Source organism: Lactuca saligna, chromosome 7 (assembly GCF_052625555.1).
Source record: "Lactuca saligna cultivar CGN05327 chromosome 7, ASM5262555v1, whole genome shotgun sequence".
Lineage (NCBI taxonomy): Eukaryota > Viridiplantae > Streptophyta > Magnoliopsida > Asterales > Asteraceae > Lactuca > Lactuca saligna.
In genome coordinates, this window is record NC_136423.1 from 116,452,206 (window position 1) to 116,464,625 (window position 12,420).

Sequence of the window (12,420 nt, forward strand, 5' to 3'; positions counted from 1 at the left end):
GTACACTTAGGAGTGTTAGAATGCTCATAACCCAACGGTGGTATCAGAGCCTAGGCTTGTTTTCTTGTTATACCTGCAATAGAAGCTGAAAATCAAGTTTTGATGCTGTCAGCCCAGCTGACTCGCCGAGTCCATAAAGGGACTCGAGAAGTCCAAGGCAAAATGCATCCAACTCGCCGAGTTGTGTTCATGCACTCGACGAGTTGGACCCCAGACAGCATATCCTCGAGGTTTTTGGCTAGAAATGGACTAGGAACATTACCCTAAGTTGTTTTGAACCTATAAACTTGTTTTTAAATGTGGTAATGTTCATGCTAATCCATTTTCAAGATAATTGTCAATAGATTCATGTTTTGTATTAGTTTAAAGGTTAGACTAATTACATGAAAAAGTTTGATTTGAATTATCTTGTTCTTATGAGTTGCTTAGATTAATAGAAAAGTTGAGTGAAAAAGTTGTTTTCAATCCAAATTAATCTAAGAGTTGAGTATAAAATGTGTTTGTGTAACTTATCCTTAAGTTACATGAAGAGTCACATTAAAGACTCATAAAACTCATAAAGTTGGCAAAGGTTACAAAAAGATGAAGAGTCGTGTCCTTAAGTTATGGAGGTTCAAGAGTCACTTCATTAATAAATAAATAAATAAAATATGTAACCTTAATTAATTCCATAAGTTATAAAATAAAGAAAAGATTAATTCTTTATTAATTTAAAGTCTTCCATAATTTGTCCACAAGTTATGGAACTTGAAGAGTTTTTGGATTAAAACTACTTTAAATACATAAGTTATGGAATTAATTAGTTTTGAATAGTTTCAAAACTTGCCCTCAAGTTTTGGAATTTGTAAAGTTTTCTCTTATGAATACTTTAATTCCAAGTTAGCCCTTAGAATTTTAAAAGTTAAAATTCAACCCTTATACTTTATAATATTATAAGTTAATAATATATATATATATATATATATATATATGTATAAGAGTAAAGTCGGTCTTACCGCTAGTACGCCTCATTCACGAAGCCGGTCTATAAGGTGGGTATAAGGTTGTTGCCTATAAAATGGCAACTTAATGGGTGTTCACTCTCACCCACCGCTCGCTTGACTGGTGGAGGGTCGTTAGCCGAACGGGTTTGACATGACTATAATTCTCCCTTCATTAAAAGTATTAATGATAAATACTAAGTAACTAAACTTTTAATAATACCCAATCTTAGTTACTTAGAAAAATGTGAATAAGGTGCTAATCCATGAAATTACACTTTGCACTTTGTTTAAGTCGGTTAGTGGAGCGTGTGTGGTTAACCGGCACACTAACTCGTATTTAACAAGGTAGGCAAAGGGTAACTTAATGTTTATCATAGTATCGATGGAGCGTGTGTGGTTAACCGGCACATCGATTGAGGGGTAAACACTTAAGGGTACCCAGTAATTTGCATGGTTACTTCACACCTTGTTTTGTGATCCTCGGCATCCCAGTCACAAAACCTGAAGGGCACACTCGAGATTGAAACATGCCATTGAACAGTTCAATGAATCTCAAAAGATCTAGGAATTTCAAATCCAATTAAAACCTAATAATACATTTCGTTTATCTTGGTGGAAATTGGTGAATCGTCATTCACCTACCTTCAAATTGTTTTATAGCTTGGATTACGGCATACCTCTTCTAAGTTATAAAATAGTTTGTTGGGTCCTAGCCTTAATATTTTCATATTGGGTGTCATATTAAGGACTCAAAGATCAACTATCTTGAATATCTCCCATAACATGTCTGGTTTAGACATTTATGATCTTCCCAAATCTCTTGAAACAAGCTTTCCTAAATGAAGATGATATCCCATGGATATCATACTTCTTTCTCCTCCTCCAATTATTCTCCCTAACCCACAAGTTCTTGAAAATTTTAAGGTCACTCAAGCCCTATTGGCAAGGCAAGGTCTAGGTGTGATCACATCTTGGAGATGTAGTCACATATTGACAAGCAGGGAGAGTTGGGTGTCAAAGTCTTGAGAAAGTTAGTGGCTCAACTACTTTCTAAGTCACATAGTGAGTTCCTTTGGGACACCTATGAAATAGACTATGACAAGACCCTTAATGATCTTATCTATTGTTAAGATCAACTTCCTGAAACTTTACGGACATTGACAATGGTGACACTGGAAACACAGAAAAAGCATTGTCTTCCCAATGGAAAGGGATCGGCCATAGTCAACTCGGTTGAACAAACGGTAAAGAGAAAAGCTAAGTCTGTGATAGTCCCGTGTACCATTATCAAAGGGTCCATATGTTTATATTGCCAAAGAAAGGGTCATTATTTGCGAAGCTGCCAAATTTACCTAAGGGTGATAAAGTCAATAAGGTTGACTCTACTTCAGGTAAAATCCACTACTCTAACTCTGTTAAGTTTCTAGTCTAAGATTCTTGATGCATGATGTGACTGGCTCACATGGTAATGTTTTAAGAATCAAAGAAAAGTAAAGGAACTTAAAGAAAGAATATGCTGAATCTGATCGCATAGACGGATTTCTATCGCGTAGTTTGAAAAATCGGATTCTTGAGCTAATTCTTAGGAGTTATGAGATATTGCTTAGGAATAGATAACAACAAGTTTTCATATGGGTTGTAAGGATAAGTTTTTCCGCATAGTTTTAAAATAAAAGAAATTTTTTGATTTTATTTTAAAATATCCTTACAATGGCATTTGAGGAAAAATTGTTGCTTATATGATTCCATTAATAGCAAGAGTGGAAATATGAAATTGATTCTTTCATTTGTGGTAATGTCTAAATTTACCAAACAAGGAAAGACTCTCATCATCCAAAGTCTCAATTGGACCGGGACTTGGAATCATGCAAGTTGTATAGCATGATGAATGAGAACTTTCAAGCATTGGAAAAATTAAGACTAATTACTTGTTCACATGGATGTGTGAGTCAAGTAATGGACTAAGGGATTGAGCACATAGTCATGTGCACTGATTAAGTCCACCACAAAAGATGTAAGGCTATTCGTCATAGTTTACTAAAGCTCAGTAAATATGATTATACTTACAAGCTTAAGTGTAACTCTGAGACATTGGAAAAGGTTCCAATGCATAGCAGAGCGGATAAGAAGAATCAAATTAGGCAGAAGGATAAAAGTTTCTCAAATCTGAAAAGATGGGAGAGTACTTTAGTATCAGTTTTGTGATCACCTTAATGATTAAGAAACCATATCAAAATTAGTTCTCTAAGGAAGTCTTAGTGCATTCTTATGACTAAGAAGAAGGGATCTTGAATTGTTGAAATGGTTAAATCAAGAAGATGAGTCATACTTCATTCCAATACAAGTCTTAGAGTCATACTCCAAGATTGTAACTTGAGTGACATGTCTTTAAGAAGGTTTAAAACACTTATCAAATGTAAGAGTAAAAGTTTTCTACTCTTGTACATTTGAAATTGGTAAGTTGTGATGTTTTGGATAAAACAAAGACCAACTAAGGCCAATTGTGTGAAGTGTTTGTCTTGATTAGAATCTGCACTATCTCTTGGATGTTTGACAAGGGAGTCTTATAGGTCAAGAGGATAGTGGGAGTCTTAAAGGTCTTGAAAGTCTCAAGAACTAATCAAGAATAAAACCTAAAGTTCTTCACTAGCACACGACTTAAGGTTTATAACCTATCGTGTTGACATATTCTGTGCCCATTCCAGTTAAAGTTGGCTTTGCATATGAGTTCTTAGAGTTCTCAATGTGTTGCACAACAACTTGGAAGCAATGGTAGGCCCTTGAGCTGCCAGGTGGCAAGAAATTAAGATTGAGTTCAATCCATATGGTTTTGGATTTGTCATTATCCTTGTCTTGTGATTATGGTTTTGACAAATTCATATGGGTAGGAACTCATACACCATTAAATCTAAGTGTCATAAGGTTTCTCTCCGATTCATGAAAAAGATGGTGAGGAAACACTTCCACTAAGTAGATTTTAGCTAGATAGCAATTGTGATCTCAAAGTCGTTAGTGGAGCGTGTGTGGTTTACCGGCACACTAACTTGGACTTGTGAGAAATGGCAAAGGTCAAAACGATCAAGACTATGATTACGGCATCCCTTTTCATAGTTCTTAAAATTGTTTTGACACACCCACAAGCTATCTAAGGAAGGTGTATGTTTTTGATAAAGTTTTATCAAAACAATCTAGTATCAGAAATCTGAACTTTGGTAAGAAAGTCAATAAAGTATTGATTTCTAGAAGTCCAGTGATTTCTGAGTACATGTCAAAGCTAGTGGGAGCATAAGTGTTATGCTTATAATCATCATGTTAGTGGGAGCATGATAATTACGATAAGTATTGCAAGCTAGCAATGTTAATTATAGAAAACAAAAGTTTCAACTGGGAAAGAGTTGTTTTGCTATAATTAAGGGAGAGGAAATTATACTTCAGCTCAAATCTATAAGCTTAGATCATGAGGTTTTAATCATTTAGTCAAGTATATATATGAATTTCATGTTGGAATGGCTCAACATAAGGAAATTCTGTATATGGGTCCATTATTTGCGTTCTTAAATTCGATTATGATTACGGCATCCCTTTTCATAATCTGAATTATGAGAACTTGGCAAATTGAAATGGAAATGTTATAGCAAAAGACTGGTTTAGTCTTTATGTGAGACATCATGAATCGTGTCCCATATGCTTCGGATATAGGATCGATCACATGTGCTATATTCATCCTTTCTAAAATTTTCCAAATGTCTAGGGCATTAAGAAGGGAAAAGGTTTAGAACTGGATATGACTAAAAGGATTAAACAATTGTCGAGGACAATCTAAGGTTTACCAAAGATTGGTTACTCAAGGACAGTTGGAAGTATAGTGATAATTCTGGAAGGACCATATTGACATAATCTGTAAGGAGGCAACTCTTGTTCAGAAGTGATAGTCGAAATGGAATCTGGAAATGTTTCAAAGTTAGAATTTTCAATCTGTGTAAGATTAGGAAACTTAATGCAAGAAGGATGTTTCCAAGGAGTTGATCTCCTTTGGAATACTCTGTAATGATTGTTGCCAAGCCTCTCTGACTTTGTGCATAATCATTACAAGAGGATCGATGCATATAAGTTTAGAATCTAACAGATTTCAGTAAATGACATGAATTTGGAATTCTTGCATTTGCAGTAAGGATTTGGGAGTGTGAAAAGAGAATCATTGAAGTTATGTTCATTTGATCTAGTTCACAAAATAAAGATCATAGTCAAACATATTATGCATACTTGGTGTATGGCATGACTATTGTTTAGAAAACATAGTGTGCATGCTTGGAGCATGGGACAACTATTGTTTAAATTCAAGAATAAGGTTGATAGCTGAAACAATATACAATAAATAATCTGTAATCATATGGTGATAAATAAAAAGTGTTTTATTTATATTCATAAGCTCTGAGACCATATTGGATTCAATTATTATTGTGTTTCACTTTGCATGTTTTTGACTTCCCGAATAAACTAGGTTATTCTTCCGGAATGACTAAGTTATTCAAACCATCCACAGTCGGTCATATGTTGGAAGTAGATATGAATTAAGACTGTCATGGGTTGGCTTGTAGAGGTCTAAGTTGTTGGACAAAGGGCTACAACACTCATGAGTGCTCATAAGTTCTGAGTATTGGATTCAACCCGCGCTCATTGGAATCACTTCATGGATTTTATCACGAGTGATCATGAGACGATAATATCTTATATTCTTCAAACCTAGAGATATGAGTTGTTACTATGAGTTGGTTGTACATTGATTGCACGAAACTGCATTTGGTAACTCGGTGCTATAAAACGTGCCTTTGTGTATGATTCAACAAGTAGTAGAACAAGCCATATGAGTCGAAGTTTATCCATTCCTTTTACCTTCGGGATAAAAGCGATATCTGTGGGCCCCTCGATGATTTGATGATGACAAATGGAAGTGCTCGGCCGGGCCAGGACTGATTTGATTTGTTCAATTAGTCAGTCGTCATAAATCGGAAATCGGGAAACAACAAATGGACAGAGAGAATGATTATAATCCATGTCTCAGTCCATATGATATCTAGAATGGAGGAATATATGATCCCTTATCTAATGGACAAGTCATTGACAAAGATCAGAGTTCATCTACAAGGTCAGAGTTCGACAGAAGCTTTTGAGAGCTACGATTGCTAGTTGGTTCCTGAAGTCATACGCAATAATAGTTTTAGACTTATCCAAGTGGGAGACTGTTGGATTAATATCTAAGTCCATAACTATAATTGGTAAGACTTGACCCGACCCGACATGGTCCATTTGGGTTGCATGGCATCATGCACTTGGATAGACTATAATGAGAGAAATAAGACACTTATGGTTATTAATATATTATAAGTTCTAGTATATTAATAATAAGAATAATAAGATTATTTAATTAGTATTGATCAAGAATTAATCTAGGATTAATTAAGTGATCAAAAGAAGACTAATTAAATATATGGGTTGATTGTGTAAATCATCCATACTTATATAGTGGGCTAATGCTCCATGGATTATCTAGTTGGGCCAAAACCCATATGATGCTCCATGGATGCTCCATGGTGTATTTGAACCCATGGATTCAAGGAAATGGAAAGTCATGACAATTAGGGTTTACCCTAATTGTAACACTATATAAAGATATTATTCTTCCCAAAATCGGTCACTAGATTATTCTAGAGAGGGCTAGCCGATTTTATGAAGTGTAGAATTCTCTCAAGTTATTCCATGTGTATTTGGTGTTGTGTGAACCATTTGAGGTGTCACACTTGGGGCACTAGGCACTCAAGCTTCATGAAGACATTCTACATCAAAGAGGTATGTATTCTATCTTGTTATATTGATATTTTGTATGCTAGATTAGGATAATACCTTGGATGCTCATATTTGCATGTATAATAGAAAAAACATAGATCCAAGGTATTTAGGGTTGCATGTACACTTAGGAGTGTTAGAATGCTCATAACCCAACAGCGGAGCTCCAGACTATCATGGGGCGCGGGACCCCATAGCGAGTACCAGATGGTTGGCGGATGTGGCCAACGCTTTCCGCACTAGCAGGTGTCCCGAGGGGGACAAGGTCAGATTGGCGTCCTGTCTTCTGAAGGACAGGGCACGGGATTGGTGGGAGGAGGTCGGACATGCCATCGGGGATGATGCAGCATTGGATGCCATGACCTGGGCTGATTTCTCTACCAGGTTCAGGGTGGAGTTTGCACTAGTCATTGAGGTGCAGCAGTTAGCTAGGGAGTTTCAGGACCTTACCCAGACTACAGAGACAGTGGCGGAGATCACCGCCAAGTTCAGGGAGAGGGCCCTTCTTGTTCCTCAGTATGCAGCCGATGAGGAGATGAAGAAGGCCCGCTATCATGAGATGTTGCGGAGTGACATCCGCATGTTTGTGAGCCGATCCAGTTGTAAAACGCTGGACGACATGATTGCCAGAGCTAGAGAGAGGGAGATTGATCTCGAAATGGAGAAGAAGAGGAAACCGGAGGCGGTTTCGGGTTCAGGCAGTGTGGGCAAAAAGCCCAAGGTTTCAGATCACAGGTCTAGGAGTCAGCAGAGCCACGGTCGGTGTGGCAAGTGTGGGAGATTGCACGAGGGGGCGTGCAAGGCAGGGAGTTCCGGCTGCTACAAGTGCGGTCGGACTGGGCATTTGAGTAGGGATTGTACGGCCCCTGCTACTACGGTTATAGCATCAGATCTGATTTGCTTTCAGTGCAATCAGAGGGGACATAAAAGGTCCCAGTGTCCCAGTTTAGCTGCAGCAGGGAAGGTGGTTGCACCTGCCCCTGCCACCTTGAGGATTACGGATGGCCGGCAGGGCCGAGCTGATGCGCCAGTGGCGAAGAGCAGGGCATTTCAGATGACAGCAGAGGAGGCGCGAGCGACTCCTGATGTGGTGACGGGTATGTATCTTTCCTCCATCTCTTAATTGTTATAATATCGTTTGAATATTACTTGGTGATATGTTTTATTTAGGGTCGTTCTCGGTGAACGGCATCCCTGCTTTGGTATTGTTCGATTCGGGGGCTACCCGATCATTTGTATCGCTTGCGCTTAGCAAGAGATTTAGCAGAGCTCCAGGGGAGCTGGATTGTCCACTAGAGGTTGAGATAGCAGATGATAGGACCGTGAGGGTCGGCAGAGTACATAGAGGGTGTTCCCTTCAGATATTTGATGAGCAGTTTTCAGTGGACCTGGTTCCTATTCCCCTGCGTGGGAATAAAGTTATTGTGGGCATGGATTGGCTGAGCCCCCAATGGGGCGGTGATTGATTGTGAGCTTCAGCTAGTGAGGGTTCGCACTCCCAGTGGGGGAGAGATAGTGATTCAGGGCGAGAGGCCCCAGCGAGGACCGATCTTTTGTTCCGCCGCAAGGGCGAGGCGCTATGTTCAGTAGGGTTGCGCCGGTTTTGTAGCTTACGTCTTGGATGCCCGGGAGAAGGGAAGACGACGATTGATGATGTTCCTATTGTTCGTGACTACCCGGATGTGTTTCCCGAGGATTTGCCGGGGATACCTCTTGAGAGGCAGGTTGAGTTCAGGATCGACCTAGTTCCTGGTGCGGCTCCGATAGCCAAAGCACCGTATCGACTTGCTCCCCCTGAGATGCAGGAGTTGTCTACACAGCTTCAGGAGCTGTTAGACAAGGGTTTCATTCGGCCGAGCAGTTCGCCTTGGGGAGCGTCGATCTTATTTGTGAGGAAGAAGGATGGGTCGCATCGTATGTGCATTGATTATCGGGAGTTGAACAAAGTAACGGTGAAGAACCGTTACCCACTTCCAAGGATTGATGACTTGTTTGATCAGCTTCAGGGAGCGTCTTGGTTCTCCAAGATCGATCTACGCTCTGGTTATCACCAGATGAGGGTTAGAGATGAGGATGTACAGAAGACTGCTTTCCGGACCCGGTATGGTCATTATGAGTTCGTGGTGATGCCATTTGGGCTCACCAATGCCCCAGCCGTGTTCATGGATCTCATGAACCGCGTGTGCAGACCGATGCTGGATCGGTCGGTGATAGTCTTTATAGATGACATCTTGGTGTATTCCAAGACACAGGGGCAGCACGAGGAGTACCTGCGGGAGGTGTTGGAGACTTTGAGGAGGGAGAGACTTTTCGCAAAGTTCTCCAAGTGTGAGTTCTGGTTGCACGAGGTGCAGTTTCTTGGTCATCTCGTCAACCAGAAGGGTATTTTGGTAGATCCGGCCAAGATTGAGGCCGTGATGCAGTGGGAGGTCCCGAGGTCTCCATCTGAGATTCGGAGCTTCCTGGGGTTGGCAGGGTATTATCGGAGATATATTCAGGACTTCTCCAAGATAGCAGTGCCGCTCACCCGGCTAACCAAGAAGTCGGTGGTTTTTCGTTGGGGGCCTGAGCAGCAGGCGGCGTTCGAGATTCTCAGGCAGAGATTGTGCGAGGCCCCGATCCTTACCTTGCCAGAGGGAGTAGAGGATTTTGTAGTCTATTGTGATGCTTCGATCACAGGTATGGGAGCAGTATTGATGCAGCGAGGCCATGTGGTAGCTTATGCCTCGAGACAGTTGAAGCCTCACGAGGCTAATTATCCTACCCACTATTTGGAGCTGGGGGTAGTTGTGGTTGCCCTCAAGATTTGGAGACATTACCTTTATGGGGTCCACTGTACTATTTACACGGATCACAAGAGTTTGCGATATCTTATGGATCAGCCGAGTTTGAACATGAGGCAGAGGAGATGGTTAGACATGCTGAAGGACTATGACTGTGAGATCCTTTATCATCCAGGGAAGGCCAATGTGGTGGCTGACGCCCTGAGTCGCAAGGTGTCGACGGCCCCTAACAGGGATCTGTGTATGAGGATGATAGTGATCACTCCATTGTTGGAGCGGATCAAGGAGGCTCAGATGGAGGGCCTCCAGGAGGAGAGGCAGAAGTGCGAGAGGATAGTGGGCCGAGTAGCTTCGTTTGATTACGACAGTCGGGGTTTGTTGACGCTTCATGGTAGGGTATGGGTACCGTACTGGGGTGGGGTACGGCAAGTATTGATGGACGAGGCTCATAAGTCTCGATTTTCTATCCACCCAGGAGCGACGAAGATGTATCGAGATCTTCGATCTGATTATTGGTGGCCCTGCATGAAGCGAGATGTCGCTTGGTATGTGGAGAGATGTTTGACCTGTCGGAAGGTCAAGGCGGAGCACCAGAGACCTCACGGCAAGATGCAGCCGTTAGACATTCCCGTGTGGAAATGGGAGGACATCACCATGGATTTTGTCACCAAACTCCCCAGGACCGCACGCGGGGTGGACTCGATATGGGTAGTAGTGGATCGGTTGACGAAGAGTGCCCATTTTATTCCGATTCAGGAGAGTATATCGGCGGAAAAGTTAGCCGATATCTATGTGCGAGAGATTGTGGCACGTCATGGAGTGCCGGTATCGATGGTGTCGGACCGAGATGTTCGTTTCACGTCCAGATTCTGGAAGCGATTCCACGATGAGATGGGTACTCGTCTCCATTTCAGCACCGCTTTTCATCCTCAGACTGACGGGCAGAGCGAGAGGATGATTCAGACTCTCGAGGACATGCTTAGGGCATGTGTTTTAGATTTTGGGGGCAGTTGGGATACGTATCTTCTGTTAGCGGAATTCTCGTATAACAACAGTTATCATGTGAGCATTGATCGACCTCCTTTTGAGATGTTATATGGTAGGAAGTGCAAGACCCCGATTTGTTGGGGCGAGGTCGGTCAGCGAATTATAGGGAGCACCGAAGTGGTGCTCAAGACGACGGAATTGATCCAGTAGGTCCGTAGTAGGCTGCAGACTGCGCAGAGTCGGCAGAAGAGCTACGCCGACAGGAGACGTTCGGACTTGGAGTTCCAGGTGGGCGATATGGTTCTTCTGAAAGTCTCACCTTGGAAAGGTGTCATCAGGTTCCGGAAGAGGGGCAAATTGGGCCCCAGATTTATTGGTCCTTTCAGGATTTTGGCCCGGGTGGGTCGGGTTGCTTATCGGTTAGATCTCCCTGAGGAGCTTAGTCAGATACACAACACCTTCCACGTGTCGCAGTTAAGGAAGTGTTTGGTGGATGTGACAGCAGTCGTTCCCTTAGAGGACATTCAGGTTGATAGCGGCCTAAATTATATCGAGAAGCCGGTCGCGATTCTGGAACGGAAGACCAAGACCTTAAGGAACAAGGTAATTCAGCTAGTAAAGGTGCAGTGGCAGCACCGGAAGGGGTCTGGATGGACGTGGGAGGCTGAAGAGGAAATGAGAGCGCACTACCCGGAGTTATTTGCAGATCCAGCCGTAGCAGACTTCGAGGACGAAGTCTAAGACAAGTGGGGGAGAATTGTAACGACCCGTTCCCGGTATGTTGATTTATTGGTAATTATAGTGAGTTTTTCAAGAGGGACTCGGCGAGTTCTAGCCTGACTCGCCGAGTAAGGTCGCGCCTGAGGGCACGCGTGAGCCGGGGACTCGGCGAGTCCATATCCCTGACTTGGCGAGTCCATCTGTCTGGGTGAAACCCTAAAATCCCCGGGTTGCCCACTATTTATACCACCTTATAGCCCCCATCCTCGCCTTCCTCACCCTGAGAACGCAGTGTTAGAACCCTAAACCTCCCTTGAAGAGCTTATATGTGTTTTGGTGCCATTTTGTGAAGGTGTGAAGAAGGAGAAGAAGGAAGAAGCAAGGAGAAGTGTTGTAGTGCAAAGATCCAAGGCCAAATCAGAGTAATTGAGGTATTTTCGGAGTTCCATCTTGTTATATGCTTTAAACTTCCATTAGAGCTCTCCTAAGAGCTAGTTGATGCTTGTTCCAAGCCTTACACTTGCATGAACGCCTTATTAAGTCGAAATAGCTACGGATCTGAATGTTCGGGTGTTGTAGAGCCCAGATCTATTGTCTTTTTGGAGTTATATTGCATGATAACCATAGATCTACCCATTTTGTGCATCTTTTAGCCTTATTTCCCTTATTCATGAGGTTGTACACGTAAAGTTGGAAACTTTACGTGGTAAATCAGCTTATTGGACCCAGATCTATCAATTGTATGTGTTGGATTCAAACAAAATCAAGTAAAAATCAGTTGCATGGCGGCAACTCGGCGAGTCGGAAGAACGACTCGACGTGTTGGGTCGCGAGTCCCGAGTTCTTCAGTTTTATCAGTGTCGAGTGGACGAGGTGAGTTAGGGAGTGGACTCAGCGAGTTGAGGTTAAACTCAGTGATGGAGGGACTCGGCGAGTTGTTCATCAACTCGGCGAGTCCAAGGCAATCTTCTTAAAGATCAAGAACAACTCGTCGAGTTTGTTCATCCGGCTCGGCGAGTCGGATGAAGATTGTATGAGTTCTTGGATCAAGAGGGTACTCGTCGAGTCGATGCCAGACTCGACGAGTAGCAGTGAGTAAGAGT